This window comes from Sphaerodactylus townsendi, linkage group LG12, assembly GCF_021028975.2.
Source record: "Sphaerodactylus townsendi isolate TG3544 linkage group LG12, MPM_Stown_v2.3, whole genome shotgun sequence".
Classification (NCBI taxonomy): Eukaryota; Metazoa; Chordata; class Lepidosauria; order Squamata; family Sphaerodactylidae; genus Sphaerodactylus; species Sphaerodactylus townsendi.
In genome coordinates, this window is record NC_059436.1 from 57,667,728 (window position 1) to 57,684,484 (window position 16,757).

Below are 16,757 nucleotides of genomic sequence, written 5' to 3' on the forward strand. Positions count from 1 at the left end.
TTTAAACAGCTCCAAAGAAGGAGACTCCACCACTCTCAGAGGCAGTGAATTCCACTGTCGAACAGCCCTGATGGTCAGGAAGTTCTTCCTGATGTTTAGGCAGAATCTCTTTTCCTTCACCTTGAATCCATTACTCCGTGTCCTAGTCTCTGGACAGCAGAAAACAAGCTTGCTCCCTCTTCGACATGACATCCCTTCAAATATTGAAACATGGTTATCATGTCACCCCTTAACCTACGCTTCTCCAGACTAAACATCCCCAGCTCCCTAAGCCTCCCTTCGTAGGGTGTGGACTCCAGATCCTTTACAATTTTGGTTGCCCTCCTCTGGACCCGCTCCAGCCGGTCAATATCCCTCCTGAACTGTGGTGCCCAGAACTGTACACAATATTCCAGGTGAGGTCTAACCAATGCAGAATAGAGAGGTACAATTACATCCCTCGATCTTGACACTATACAACCCAGAATCGCATTGGCTTTCTTGGCCGCCACATCACACTGCTGACTCATATTTAGTTTCTGGTCTACTAAGACTCCCAGATCTCTTTTGCATGTAGTGTTGTCGAGCCAGGTGTCACCCATTCTATATCTGTGCATTTCATTTTTTCTGCCTATGTGTAGTATCTTACATTTATTTCTGTTGAAACTCATTTTGTTTGAATCTAATCTGTCTAGGTCATTTTGAATTCTGACTCTGTCCTCTGGGGTATTAGCTACCCCTCCTAATTTGGTGTCATCTGCAAATTTTGTTAGCATACCCTTTATTCCATTGTCCAAATCGTTGATTAAAAATATTGAATAGCATTGGGCCCAGGACAGAACCCTGTGGCACCCCACTAGTCACTTCTTTCCAAGATGAAATGAGCCATTAATTAGCACCCACAACATTAAATCAGCAGGGCGCTTTGGTTTTCTGGAAACGTTGCATTCAGCCCGCAGGCAATTCTGGTGGTGATCTTTGAGGGGGGATGTGGAGGCGTATGTCAAAGGGTGCCCCACATGTGCAACTGCCAAGCAAGTGCAGGGGAAGGTGCCTGGCCTCCTCCAGCCTCTCCCGGGGCCTTCCGCTCCCTGGAAAGTGATCTCCATGGATTTCATCACTGACCTCCCATCCAGCAAAGGGAAGTCTGTGACCTGGATGGTTGTAGACTTGTTTTTGAAACAGGCTCAATTTATTCCCTGCACCTCACTCCCAACAGCGAGCAAACTGGCCCAAATGTTTGTGACTCACATTTATAGGCTCCATGCTGCCCCCGACAAAATAATTTCAGACTGAGGCAGCCAGTTCATCTCGTAGTTCTGGCGCCATTTCCTCAAGCTGCTAGGCACGGAGCAAGCCCTTTCCTTGGTGTACCACGCAGCAACAGATGGGCAAAGATGGGCAAAGTGGAACAATATCTGCAGTGTTACATCAATTACCACCAAGACAATTGGGCAGACTTTCTCCCCTTCGCCGAGTTTGCATACAACAACGCAGTGCATAGTAGCACAGGAAAAAACCCCTTTGATGTCATTGCGGACCAGACAGCTAAGCCCTTTCCATTCCTGGGGGAGGTGCAAGAGGGGTGGGTGGAGCTCCAGGAATGGGAGCAGTCTACCCGGCAAGCATGAGGTCCCATGCAAAAGGCACTGGAGAAGGCTAAACTGGGGCACAAGTGGCAAGCTGATAAGAAATGGCGCCCCATTACTCTCATGGTGGGGGATTGGATGAATTTGTCTACCAGGAACTTGAGGGGGTTTCAGGGGTGTAGGAAACTGGGGCAGAAATATATTGGACCTTTTCCTGTGCTGAGGGTGATTAACCATGTGACTGCCGAGCTACAGCTGCCTAAGAATCTGAGATCCATACACCCTGTTTTTCATTGTAGCCTCCTCAAGAAGGTGCCCCTCCCTCCCGACAACTGGCATCCCCAGGCGGAGGTGCCCACTCTGGTCTGAGCATGGGGAGAGCCTCACCACGAAGTGGAAGCAATCCTGGACTCTAGAGTGCATTGCAACCGCCTGCAGTACCTGATTGCCTGGACCATTTCCCAGCCATACACAACGAATGGGTGGACTCGGGACATGAGCTTAGTGAAAGCTTTCCCCCCGCTTAGTGAAAGCTTTCCACCGGACTTACTCTCACCATCTGGGGAGGGGGGGAAGGTCTTAAAGGGGGCAGAATGTCAGGACTGAGCCTGTCAGTGAGCCCTTCGGGGGAGGGCAGTATACAAGCCCAATAAACAAACAAACAAACAAACAAGCAGGCAGGCAGGCAGGCAGGCAAACAAACAAACAAACAAACAAACAAACAAACAAACAAATAGATAGATAGATAGCAGGTAGGGCAGGGGGAGGCAGTGTACCATCCTCTGATGTGGGGCAAAAGCGTCTTCCCCTCGGCACCCCAGGGTATCCCGGACACAGATCTTATCAAAGGAAGGTGTGAACTGTTCCCAGGCTCGCTATGCTTTGTAGTGAATACTTTGTACTTTGTAGAGGAGAGTGGGAGCTGTTTGGCTCAGTGGGAGGGGGCAACGGGAAATAGGTAAGGGGTTTGTGAGGGAATCACCAGATTCCTCTTTTTTGTTGTTACCTACACTCTGAATTAAAGGCTTTAGAACAAATCTACAGTTTCCGTGATTTCCAGATCTGAGGTTTGACAGTTACCTGCCACACCCAGTCACAGGCAAAATCAACCAGTGACAGAGCTCTTTGGCACCCAAAAGTAGACTACTTCTGTACTTGCAGGTTCCATTTAGCTACCAGTCCCTGTTCCTTCATCCCAGTCCTCAACAAGATGATTGTGGGTTATAGGGAGAAGTGCTTCCTTTGGCCTCTCCATTCAGGAAAAGGAGACAAACACCTAGGCCATTTCCACACGGGCATTTAATGGCGGCCTGGAGACAGCAAAAACACCATCTCCAGGCCGCCATTCTCACAGGGGGAGCAGCTGCATTGCAGCCGCGCCGCCCTTGCGCCACCCGACCGCGCCTGCAATAAGCCGGGCGTTTTCCCCAGAGCTTCGGAAGAGCTCTTTTGTTGCCGTACGCCGCCAGCCGCTGTCCGAAGCGAACGGGCAGCGGGCTTCTTTGTGGACCCTCCCCCCCCACCCGGCATCTTCATTGTCCCCGGGCCTCCGGGCATCATCACTGCAAGGCCTGGGGACACGCCCCTGCCCTCCCGCGCGCCGCTGGAGCAGGCGCACAGGGCCTGGCGTGTCCCCAGGCCTACCGGCGACGCAGGCCGAGGCTCTGGGGAAATTATCCGCTGATCAGCTGTAGGCCAGTGCGTCTAGCGGCGCCGGCTGCCCAGCTCTTTCCAGGACCGTCTGTGCGGACGGTCCCAGCGTCGTCGGGTCGGCGTCAGAAACGCCAACCCGGCCGCTTCCGCATTCGTGCGGAAATGGCCCTACTCTGCTTTTCAAACTGCTCAGGCAGGCAATTCTAAGCCGGCTATAAATACAGCATAAACACTAGTGGCGCCAGCCCCCACCCACTCCCCATCTGCGCCAAGATAAATCCCAAACTAATAGAAGGGGCATCAAGTAAAACCGATGAAAAGCAGATGCTCTCTGCCTGAGCCATGCAGCTGCAAAGAGGCACAACCAGTCCTCTTTTTTTGTCAAGACTGCACAAATCCACCCCTTCTTGCCACCCTCAGAAATCTTGGACCTCTGGCAACTGGTGTGGATGCTGCAAAGGTATTCAGAGCAGCAGTGGAGCATCCACACGACAGGGCTTTCTGGCCTTTGCTTGCCCTTGACCTTCCACTGCACCAGCACTTGTTAGATGACTACATTATTAGACGGTTATTACAGTCAATTGCCATCATCTGCTAGTCCCTCTGGATATCTAGCTTTCATTTTAAAAAAACCGAAAACTTTTCTAGCCCTGTTCATTGCTGAGGTCTAAGGAATGTACCTTTCCCCTTATGTCTCTGCAATGAAAAGGGCAAGATAATTTTTTAATAAATGAAAGCTGGGGATTCAGAGGAGCTGGTAGATTGTGGCAATAGATCGCTAGAACATAACTACTGTAGTGATCCAGCTACTGCTGATTCAAAAATAAGCCTGGAAAAGCCCTCTAGCAGATGGCCGACAGTCTCAAGGGGATGAGGCAAAAAAAATGATAATACCAATATAGGCAGTACTTTCAAAATGCACACCTCCCTGTCCCCCTGGCATGCAAAGGTGCTTTGGCAGCAGCGTTTCCACAGTGCTCTGTTGCTTCTGCATTGGTGGTCTTTTTTTGCTTTAGGAGGGGGCTTCTGTGCACAATTGCCATTTTCTGCATAATTTCCCAACTCGGCTGCCTGCTGCTCAATAAGGATTTGTCAGCCTGCCTGGCTAAAAGGAAAGTGTTCACAAAACTGAATCTGAGGGAAGCCTGTTCCAGGATCCGGATCTGCGATGGTGGCGAATGGAAAACTGGTTTCAACACCCAACTAAGCCAGTTTGAATTTTGTGTCACGTCTTTTAGGTTGAGTGGTATTTATGAACCTGATCACCGAGGTGCTGCATGGACATATTTATATAAGGGGGTTGTGGTGTATTTGGATTATGTCTTGGTTTACATGGAGACTCTGGAGCAGCATTTACAGTCGATGCCGTCTGTACTGGCTAAACTGCAGAACAATTCCCTGTATGTGAAGCTCTTCCATAGAGGAAAATTGGATTTCCTGGGTTACCGGATATCAGCAGTTGGTATAAAGATGGACCCAGGCAAGGTACAGTCTGGGGTGGGCTGGGAGACCCCTCACACAAGAGGGTAGCTTCAGTCCTTCCTGGGTTTCTGCAATTTCTATTGTGATTTTATTCCCCAGTTCACACAGGCTATGCTCCCCCTCATGGATCTACTGAAAACCGGGAGGAGGGGGGCTAAAGACAAGGCCCCTGGGGGCTGGCTGGCTGGCTGGCTGGCTGGCTGGCTGGCTGAACTGGTCACACAAGTGCCAAAGGGCTTCTGAGGGCTTAAAGAAGTTGTTTACCTTGAAGCCCATGTTGCGGCAGGCAGACCTGGCCAAGCCTTTTCTCGTGCAAGTTGATGCCAGTGATGTGGCCATGGGGGGTGGGGGTGGGAGGGAGGGACCCCTTTTCCAGTAGGTGATAAGGAGGTGTCAGGGGGAATGCTATCTAGCTGATTGAGAGGCATTCCCCAGAACCATGTGCCAGCTTGAAATAACACATTGCTGCTGCTATTGAGATATATGTAACCAGCCTGCTATATGTCACCCCTGTCATCTGTGCATTCTTCCCTTGATTTATCGCTTCACACGCTCATAGACAACCAGGCTTCCCTTGGCACTTCTGTCCCATGAGACAAGAATTACATCCGTTTTCTCATAGGGCCAGGAAGCCAGGTGGCTTCCTCTCACTATCTGCTTGCAACCTTGGGACGCTTTAGCTCCAAAGGTTGTTTTTCACAGATTCTTGGGAAACTGGGAGGGGGGCTTGCTTTGGGGATAAAGGAGATTACAAGTGCCAGCTTTGGCAAAACTGGCTTCGTTGTTTGGTACTTCGCAACCTGCTCAATAAACACTACCGATCAATACTTCAGTGTGTGTTTGTTGGCTGAAGGTTCCAAGACCAAACAGGAGGTTGGACTGTTCAAAGCATCACTGGTTGATAGGGATGGTCTGTTATGGTCGGGGGCCTGAATTGATGTTTCTGAAGCCTTTGTAAACAGGTGCTCTCAGTTTGCCATGTCTCAAAGTCTGCTGGACATTTTGGATTTGTTAAGTCTTTGCATTTGGTCAGCAGACAGTTTTGGTGGACATCTTTCCACCAGGACGTGGAGGCCTCTGTACAGGGGTGTCCTATGTGTGCCATGGCTAAAAGAACCCTGGGGAAGACCTAGGGGCTGCTGAAACTCTTGGGAGCATATTGAATGATGGATAAGGTCCCTGTTGCAGGCACAGCAGCTACACACGGGCCTCATCCTCCTGAAACTGATCTTCAAAATGATCGCACAAGACAAACATGGATAAATCAAAGTTTCCCAACTCAGCTGCACGCACTTCAAAAAGACCCACACCCAGGTGGCCACTTCTTCCAATAGGGCACCCACATAGTGCACGTAACTCTCCTCAGATGTAAATGAATCTGCCCAATCAAGCATGAAAGCCACCACCTCGATTATGAACTATGGTAGCTTCTCAGCGGCTTCAACAATTGTCCCACTGCTCCACAGAGTGCCCCGGGGGAGGGCCCGTGGGCTGTGAAGGAGCTTGCAGCACAGGGGCCCCCGGCAGTGGACCGGGAGCTGGTTGCCTCAGCTGCAGACTGGGAGCCAGTTGTACTGGCAATGGGGCTCCAGTTCCAGGTCGTCCCGCACCTGCTGGAGGCCCTGGTGCAGGGGGCTGGGCTTGCAGCCACCTCTCTGAAGTCTCTCTGCCTATCGATCATCTCCCTCCTCAGAATCTCATTTTCGTCCTCCAGTCAGCAGAGGTGCTGATCCATAGCAGCATCCCGACATCGCCACAAGGCCCTGATGGGTCTGACGGCATCACAAAGGTCCCAAGCCATGGAGGTGTCAGGATGTGTGTGAGTGCGTATTGTCTGGGCTCTGCTGGTGCTTGAATGGGGCCTCTCTGGGTGAACACCCTTCCATCTTCTCCCCTCCTTTCCCTGTGCTAGCCACTGTAGACAACAGAGGCACCTCTGGCTTTCTCCCAGGAAGGGGTGGGGGTGGGGGACAGATGGCTTCCTATCTCTGCAATGACCTTGGTGGTGGACTTTCACTTTCTTCCACTTTTCCCAATTTCTTTGCCTTGTGTGGGAAGGGGAAGGTAGGGGGTGGGTAGTAAGGGGAATATAGCAGTGGAGGAACGGGGGAGTGGGTTAGAACTGGCTTTGCCAGCCAGGTGCTTACTGTTCCTTTCAGTGAAGATTGATTGATTGATGAGATCCAGAGTCTGTCATTGAGTGAGGTTGCAGACCTGACAGGAATGCGGGTCAGGTCAACATCACTGGGTGCACACCTTGAGGAGACCAGACTGACATGGCTGGGCCAACCGGCCACCTCCAGACAAGGCAGCTCCAGGTGCTCCTGGGTGCTCACCTGGCTCATGACAGGGATTTCTCCCAATTTCTCACCTTCTGCTGACTCCACATGAATGGGCTGATGGCACCAGGAGGAGACTGCCAGGCAGTGAGCAGGAGATGGCATCAGCCTCGGGTCCCAAACTAAATGCTCATCAGAGCCCGGCATCCGCGAATGCTGGGCTTGTTTGGTTGGGAGAGGGAAGTCTGGGTAGACAGTCACTTCTGCTTTTTCTCAGGGCCAGGCGCACCACCTGACCTTGAGAATAGATAACATGTTCTCAGCTATGTTTTGTAGTCTGCTTCAGAGCATGGGAACGGGGAGGGAAGAAGGGGGAGCCTGTGGGGTGAAATATGGGGTTTTAGTAATGACAGTTTAGGATTGGCTTTGAGCTTCTTGCCTGTGTTACTTAGCCAATAAAGACTTTTGAATCCAGAGTTACAGAGTCAGAGTTGTGCTGCAGAACCTGGACTGGACATTAAGCCAATTCTCCCTATGCTTGATTGTACCCCATGTCTAACACACAGCATTGAGGTGCAGGTGGAACCAATGGAGCCAAAGCAGATGACACCGTCCTCTTTGAGGGACTGGGGACTGGTGATGTGCCGAGTAACCCCACAAAAAGTTGGTGAGGGTCCCTTGAGCGACCTGAACCAGGCAAGTGCAGAGAAGCACTCCGGAGCCTCCGAGACTCACAAGTTCTTGTCTCCTCTCTCCTGACCCCCTACCTCGGAGCTTGATGGAACAATCCACGGAACAGCTATAGAGACTGGAGGGAGTCGGCCTGGTTTTGCCAAGCGGTGGAGAAAGAAGAATATGGACTGTACGAATCTGAGGAGGAGACTGAGCAACAGTTCCATGCGGGACATTGTGCCCCAAGGAGGGGACCTAATTCATGGCGATGGGAGAAGGAGGAGATGTGATGAGAGAAACGCTTGCTTCAGCCCAATCACTTGTGGGCCAGGTGCCTCTTGCGTGAGGTGAGAGAGTGCCCCCAGTGCCCCGAGGGGTACCCCCCAAAGCCCCAGACTCTTGGGCAGACACTGCTTGCAGTGGACACAAACTGGAGCCCCCAAGTTGCATTCTGGGAAGTTTTATCATGCAATTAAAGTACAGCTTCTACAACAACTGGGAGGGGTGGGGTGAGTCTTGGGGGCTGTGAAGCCACACAAGGGCTGGGGGGTTGCTTGGGGAGCCCATCTGGGCCACAGTTCTGTGACAGAAGAGAGGCAGCAGAGTAATCTAAGCAATAAACAATAGTGATATTTCCCAAGGCTTCTTGGTGGTGGTGATGGGGGTGGGCTGCACACCCATCCTCCCCTCTGGATTTGAGTCTCAGCTGCCTCCTATTTGGAACTCAAAAGCACTATGAGACAAGATTGTCTTTGCAACAGATTGTGGGTTGCTTCCAGCAAATGCCCATGAAGATTACATCCTCGTTGGTCTGGGGAGGGCTGGACAAGGGAGGTGTCTGGTGTATCTTCTCTCTCCCTGCTGATGGATTTATTTTTATATATAATCTGGTAAATAAATATTGGACTTTGTCTGTGGACTAAGCCTTCGGAGACTGCTTCTATCCCAGCACCACCCTTTGCTTGACCTTCTGTTGCTGTCAATGGCCGCTTACTTCCAGGTTGTATTGGGAAAAAACGAGCTATAGCAAAGTGACCCAGTTTCTCAACCAGCTGGATGCCGGCCAGGCAAACAGACACTGTTCCAAATCTCCATGGCAACCGAATGTGCTCACACGTTAATTACCTTTGTGCACCAAACACTTCTCCTCTTTGAGAATGCATGGCACAGGGGGACCAAGAATAAACGAACAGTGGGACTCGCTCCGACTGCCACAGCGCCACCAAACCCTCCTCCTGCTCCCCACCTGAGGGTGCTCTGGGGCTGAGTTGGGAATGTGCGGGGCAGGGGCTCCCAATTAACTCTCAGCTCAAGAATGACCTCAGAAGGTGACAATCAATACTTTCCCCCACCCCAGCGCATGGCAGGGGTCTGCCTTGCAGGGCTGTGGTCAGGAACACAGAGACCTTGCATAGGAAGACTTTTGGATCCTCCAAAGGAGCTCTCAAAATGTCGTGAAAGAAAAATTGTGCTGCTTTTCATGAGCTGCCAGGGGTCACACAGAGTCCCCTCCAAGGAAAGATCCGGCCTAGTGAACATGGGATCTGTGCATCAGAGAAACAGACAAATTTATTCAGCAATATTGGAGACCTGAACTTCCATCCCAGAAATGGCACAGTCTTGTTTTTTTAACCCCATGGGCTACCTTTGGAGCTTTGAAGACCTGCCCCCCCCGACCCATTTACAGGCATGTTCTAATACCTCTCCCTCCTCCATTTTATTCTTACAACAGCCCTGTGAGGTAGGTTAAATGGATGGGGGGGGGTCTTCCCAGATCCAGCCCAATCCTTAACTGTGGTCGATTCCCCAACGAAAAAATGAATGTAGATACAAACTGGTTTGGGAAAAATTGGGACCTTTTCAGCACAGTTTCGGCATCCCCACTGCAGCTTCTGCCCCACAAACAATCCTTGTTCCCAGAAATGCAGGAGCAACGAAGGATTCCCCACTGAAGCAGATTGAACACGCGATCCGCTCAGGGGCTATCCTGATTGGCTGTTGTGTTGGGGCGGGGCGGGAATTTTTTAAAATTTTCAAACTTCCAGATCCACATCTCTGAGAGAATGTGCAGAATGACCCTATGCGGAAACGAAGAAATGGGTGATTAAAGAGAAGCCCTGTTTTTGCGCGCCTCCATGTAGTCGGATCCACGTGGATACGACATGTAGTGTCAGACTCTCGAACGTGGAAATAACAGAGACCGTAGGAAAGTCCAAAAGCAGTTTATTCCAGGTGATATGAAGAGTAACAATGTAAAGCAGGATCTGAGCTTGAGAGCTCAGATCCAGGACTTATATCCTTTAATCCTCCCCATTTTGCCCCACACCAAATGTCCACTACAGTTTCTACTACAAAGCTACAAAGAACCTGGGAACCTTTTACACCTCTTTGAAGATGGGCTGGTGCCAGGAGATTGCTAAGAAGGGAAGAGGGAAACAGGAAAACAATTGCAAATCACACACAGCAAGACATCAAGATACTGACAGGCATGGTCCTGACAGTGTAGCACTGCTTTGTATTGCCTTCTACTCAGTCAATCAGTCAAAACTGGCCCCATGTTGCTTCGTATCCACGTGGATCTCTGGTCCGTGAAATAAAAAAAGGCTGTGCGCGCATCGTGCACAGCCCACTGTGTTCTCATTGGATGGGAGGCTCCACGTCACTACCAGTGGTGGGAAAAACAAATCTGGATTCACCCCTCCAACTTCCCCACTGTTCCAGATTGCCCACACATTTTTTGAAAAGGTCTACTTTCTTGCAGGTTCTAAAATAACACATGCTGAGGCGGGGAGTGCCAGAAACAGAATGAAAGCGTGTTCGGTGCTGGTGACATGGGGAGTTCTGCTGGAAACCTGGATATTTTGTGTGACGAGCATGCATCTAATCGTCAGTGGGTAATCGACCTGCAAGTGCTATTTGCACCAAGTGTCTGAGGCATAAGAGCCCCCCCCCCCTTCATGACCTGGTACCAAAGCCAGGGGCTGCACTTGCCCTATGAGAGGCAGGCAGGACCAGAAGGTGGCTGCCTGAACCCTATATGGGGCAGGTGTGAAGCAGCCATTGCTGCTGAGGCTCCTCCCATCTGTGGGGGGTGTTGGGACCCTGGGGGGGCAGCTGTCCCTGTTGCCCATTGGTTAAGACTCCCCCAATTTGATGTGATGTGGCACGTCCCCTTCCTTTTCCCAATTGCTCCTGGATCAAAGAAGGGCATCAAAAAGGTCTACCTGGCACTTCGAAGGCCGCCCTCTGCGAGTCCCTTCTAACCCGCAGTGTGTTTCTTTATTAATTTGTAGAAAGAGAAAGAGTCAAATATAATGTGACCCATTTTTCTTCTTCTCCCTGGATGAAGGATGTCGGCGTGGCGCAGGCTCCATAGTAACAGAAGGTGCACAGTTTAATTACTGAATCCCTCTGGTGTACTCTGGTGAAGATAAATGGACACAGGATGCTTTTCGCCTTTCACAGCCGTCCCTATTGCTATATTTAGAAGCTTTGTTGTTCCAGTTAAGCCACATGCAGATCAGAGAAAGGCAAGCCTTAGATGAGGTTCTGAGGACAGCCGGGCCATTACCCCTGCCCTGTCTTTGCACAGATGAGTAGAACCAACAATCTCCTGTTCAAAAACTGCTGCCCCCTTGGCTGGGGACTGGTTGTCAAGACCCTGTCAACCTTTCAGCTCTTTCCAGGTTCTTGCCATGAGACTTTGGGGCAGGCCGAGAGCAGGTGGCACCAGGAGCAGAGGCATATGAAGAGGAAATGGCACTTGGGACAACTCCTTCTCTGTGTACCCCCCCCCGCCTGGGGGCAGGGCTTGGGCGCCACGCCATGCCCCATCAGCCTGCACTGAGGCTGGGGGGCAGGGGCTCGGGGGTGGGGCTCGAGGGTGGGGCTGCACCCTCGTGCTTGGGGGCAGGGCTCGGAGTGGGGCTTGGGGGCAATGAGCCACACCCCTGGCCTCCATGCAGACTGGCTTTTCAAAAGGGGCAGGGCTCGTGGTGTGCAGCTGGGACTTTCGTCCCGTGTGGGGGCGCTTGGATGAATAAATGTGACTGAAAGGTGTGCGCTCCGGGATATGGGTGACCCCATGTCTCTAGGGCAGCATGCTGCTGACCAGGAGATCATAGCTTGTTATGCTGTTATGCTTGAGCTTGTGTACTTTCGCTTTTGGGCACAGAGCAGTTCTCCTCCCCTTTCAAGGCAGGCCGGGCCTGGTTCTTATCTATGCCTGGACCTGGGAGGCTGTGCACAGCCTGAGAACACTTCTAGTGATTTCACCTGGCTGGGATGCCGGGGGAGGGGAATGGAAAGGCTCCTGGGAAAGAGATATTAGTTAATAGTTGTATAGTAGAACTCAGACCCCTTCCACACAGGCCAATCAATCAGGGGTGGGGACAGGGAAAAAACCATTTGGGGGTTTCACACGGATCCTGCCTCCAAAGCAAGGCTGCCCCATGCGAAGTACCCCAAAATGGTTTGGTTTTTTTTTTAGAATTGCGCTACTCGCAATTCCTTTGTTTTAACCTGATTGTAGCCGCTTATGAGCAAATGGCTGGCAGGAAGAGCTTTAATCCTTTTTTCTTAAAGTCCCCGTCTCACAGCTGTGTGGCCAAGCAGGGTCACAGGGACGTCCCGTGCCATCGCGAGACATCAGCATGGCTGTAGGGGTCCATGCCTGCCCGCCTGCTTAGCTACACAGTGGAGGGAGGCAAGGAAAAAAAGACATGCCTCCGTGCAAAGGAATGACCCATCAACCCACATTTTTCCATGGGCTCCAATTGCTGCCTGCACGGATGCATGCAAACGTGAAAACAGGAGAACAGGTTATTTTATTCCAACTGCAACCCACTCTGCCTGTGCTGTGTGGGGGCCTCAGTTCTAGCAAAACCTTGGTTGTTCACAGTACCCTTTCAATGAGCCAGCTTCTGCACCCAAGAATCTGGTTACTGGGGGAACTTAATGGATCCTGACACTGGTCAGTAGCAGAGTCAGGATAGAACAGTTTGCCAGGATTACCTCAGCGCCCATCCTGTGACAGTATGTAGTCTGGGTGATAACCATGGTCAACAGCCCTGATGCAGGTGGGGGTATCACTCCACCACTACCCCGGCCTACCAGTTCCAAGGGGGGCCATATCCTGGGAGTACCACGATCTGCAAAATATGTCACGATAAGCACTTGTATGATCCTGACATATTTTTCTCTCCTGGCAGGGATGTGGAAAGCTGTCTTTTCTCATTGCCCCTCCCTGCTCTGCTTCTGTTTTCCTGCTTTGATCCTTCTCAGGCCTTTTTAGCTTGTTAGACACCTGCTGTTGTTGCTCTGTCAGTCGTGTGGAATGTAGGTTGTTTTGATCCTGGTGGGAACTGGCAGGCCAGGGTGGGGTGACATGACATAGGGGATGACATGGGATATAATGGTGGCTGCAACACTGGCTATGCTTAGTTCTGGCAATAGAGGTCTAAATGCTCATTTCCTAATGCTGTTTTCTAATAAAGAAATCAACTGAATACAGAGTCTTGTTATTGTACAGTCCAGGGGCATGACATCTGGCAAGGAAGAAATGGCTGCTTTCCTCTTGTTACCGCTGTTTGTCAGGTAACAATAAGTGATTTCAGCTCAGCAACTTAATGAGGCTCAGGAAGCCGATGTTCTTCACGTAAAAGGATTTTATTGCAGATGGTGGTCACAGCTCGGTCAGGAGGGAATCGCCCCTTCAACACAGTGCAAGAACTTTTATTCCCGGCTTCCGGTACGAGCGCAAGAGGGAGGTAAGCTACTGAAGTAGCGCGGAAAACCCTCCGAGGGAATTTGGCCCCAACACCTCCCAAAATAACTCAGCACGTAGTTGAGGGGGGGTAAGAGGTGGCCCTAAGGGTCGCAACCCTAGCCTGACCATTCGCCACCGCGAAACAAACCGTGGAGCGAGACGGGGGTGGGCTGAAGGAGCGACCGTCCGGTGATCCCTTGGAGTGGACATTACTCTCCATTCCTCACACCGCGGTTTTCTGGCACCAAAATATCTTTAAGAAACTAGCTTAACAGAAAACCACCAACCGTACCATAAGCCTTATCCAAAAGAAATACGAATGGAGAAATAGCGAATATACGGAAAAAATATATTTAAAATCAAACGCCTTACGGTCTGGGGAGAGTGAGAAAGCAGCGCGGTGATTGGACTGTTTGCGAGAGATCGAGAAAGCAACGTTGCGATTGGGCGGAGCGGCTTAGGCAAGGAGAAGCGACGTAGCAGAGACGAGGGGGCGGAGTCGCGTCATGTTGCGAGTGCTGTGGCGATTCGTATGGGAGTGATTGATGGCGAATGACAACGGAGAGCCAAGCAGCAAAGCCCAGCCCTTAGCCTGAAACCCGGGTAAATAATTAAACAAAAGTTGGACGGAGAATACAAATATCTGAAGTTTGAAAGCCCCTGCATAGAGAGCCTTAGCTGTTATTTTCAATTATAATACCAAGATTGAATTGGAGAGTGGAAGTAGGAAAAATAACGAGGGAAACAATTGTTTTTCACTCTGCAAAAACAATTACTGAAAGGAGACCATTGAAAAGCAATCACTGATAGAGGAGCACTGATAGAAAGCCCTCAAGACAATACATAAGACTGTTGTGAATGGCGAATAGGAGAAACAAAACGACCACAGCGATAGAAACAAGGACTCCTGATAAGATGGTACCAGAACCAGAAATGAACCAAAAATTTGACCAACTGATTGGAATTTTAACAACCTTCCAATCAGATACAAAAACGTTTCAAACAGAAACGAAAGAAAAACTGACTAATATGGAAGCTGGCCTCCACAAAATGGAATCAGAATTAACCAAAATGAAAGAAGAAATATCTCAAATTAAAAAAATGGAATCAGCAATCAAACAGATAAATGAAACAGTTAAAGAAAATACAGAATACCTGGAAGAACTGGAAGGAAAATATGAGTCAGCACAAAAACAAATAGATAGTTTAAATAATCAAATGGCTATAATGGAACTGAAACAAAAAGAAAAAATGTTAAAAGAACTCGCGTGGATCTTAAAAGAAACAACAAAAGCATGAACGCCTGCCAGAAAAAAATACGCCCCTCCAGCAGTTAGCACAAATTTGGAGTATAACTGAAGAAGAGACCTATGGAGAATACGATATGCTATATAGAATTAATCCAAGAGGACCAGACGATGATAAAAGACTAACACGCGATGTGCTGATAAATTTCCTACGGAAAGACAGACGCGATGAAATACTAAGATTTCACTCACGGAACAAGTTAGAATTTGATGGCCATCCCCTAATAGTATTTAAAGAAATACCAGCTTCCATTAGGAAGAGAAGACATGATTACTATCCGTTAGTGGACATTTTGAAAAGGAAAAACATTGTATATAGATGGGCTCCTATAGAGGGGGTGTCCTTTACTTATAAAGAAGGCAAGAGAGAATTCTTTTGTAAATTCATCCTCGCAGAGGAAGGTACAAGAAACAATGGAAAAATTTAAAAATGAACTGACTAATTGAGGGTAAGAAAATAATAATATCTATTTCTGTGTATATAGTAAATCAGTAAACTAATAATTTATTATTGATAAGTTTCCTTTCATTATGACTTGTAAAATATTTTCAAACAATATAAACGGATTGAATAATCCGAGAAAAAGAAAAGATTTTTTTCATAAACTATGTAAAGATAAATATGATTTAATATGTTTACAGGAGACCCATGTAAAAAGAACAGATCTAGAACTTATTAAGGTCAAAAAATTGGGTATACCCTTTTTTTCAGCTTGTACAAAGAAAAAACGAGGTATAGCCATATATGTGAAAGGTCATTTGAATCCTAAGTTTGTATTTTCGAACGATGATGGGAGAACTATAGGAGTGGAGATCACGTTAGAAGGGGAAAAACCCTTAGTGGTGGGAGTATATGCTCCAAATGAAACCAGCGGAAAATCAAGTTATTATTCAAATTTATTGGATAAACTATTAGAACTAAATTATGAAAATCTAATGATTTTAGGAGACTATAACGGAATAGTGCAACCAGACATAGACAGAAAAGAAAGTGACGGAAGTAACAAAAAACATAAGAAGAACTTTAATAAACTTCCAAAAAGTTTTTTTGATCTGGTAAATACCCTAAAATTAAAAGACTCATGGAGGACTAAATATGGGAGAGCACAAGATTATACCTTTTTCTCCCACCGCCATAAATTAAGAACCAGAATTGATATGATTTGGCTCTCAAATTCACTCTGCCAATATATGGACGAAATGTCTACCCTCCCTAAAATATACTCAGATCACAGTCCCTTAAAACTAACCTTGATAATAACCCACAAAACATATATGTGGAAACTTAAGGACTGGTTATTAAAAAGAGAAGATATGGTGGAAAGATGTTCAGTTGCCCTAAAAGAATTCTGGAAAATTAATAAAACACCAACACAGGATTTGGCAATTACCTGGGATGCTAGCAAAGCAGTTATGCGGGGGGTACTTATCAGCCAAGAAATTAAATTAAGGAAAGAAAAAAAAGAAGAGGAAAAACAGTTAACCCTCGAATTAAAGATGCTAGAAAACAAATTAGCCAAATCCCCGTTAAACCAGAGAGTCTTGACGAAAATTAGATTGATAAAAGAAAAACTTGAAGAAACAAATAGAAGAGATTTAGCTCTAAAATTAAGATATATTAAACAAAATAATTATATGAACGCAAACAAACCGGCTGAGTGGCTCTCAGCAAAAAATCCATCTATAGATGCATGCTAACTCTCAAAGTTGCTATATAAGTGAACTTAAAATAGGTAAGAAAATAACGACCAAACCAGATGAAATCAGAAATATATTTAATCAATATTATACTGATTTATATGCAAAAGAAGAAACACCTATTGTAGATATAGAAAACTATCTAAAAAAACAAAATATTGTCAGAATCCCAGAGGAAGAAAGAGAAAGATTAGATTCTGCCATCTCGACAGAAGAAATAAGTGTAGCCATCAGAAAATTAAAAATAAACAAATCCCCCGGCCCCGATGGATTCACATCACTATACTATAAAAAATTCGAAAAGGAAATTATTGGCCCACTATCAGAATTG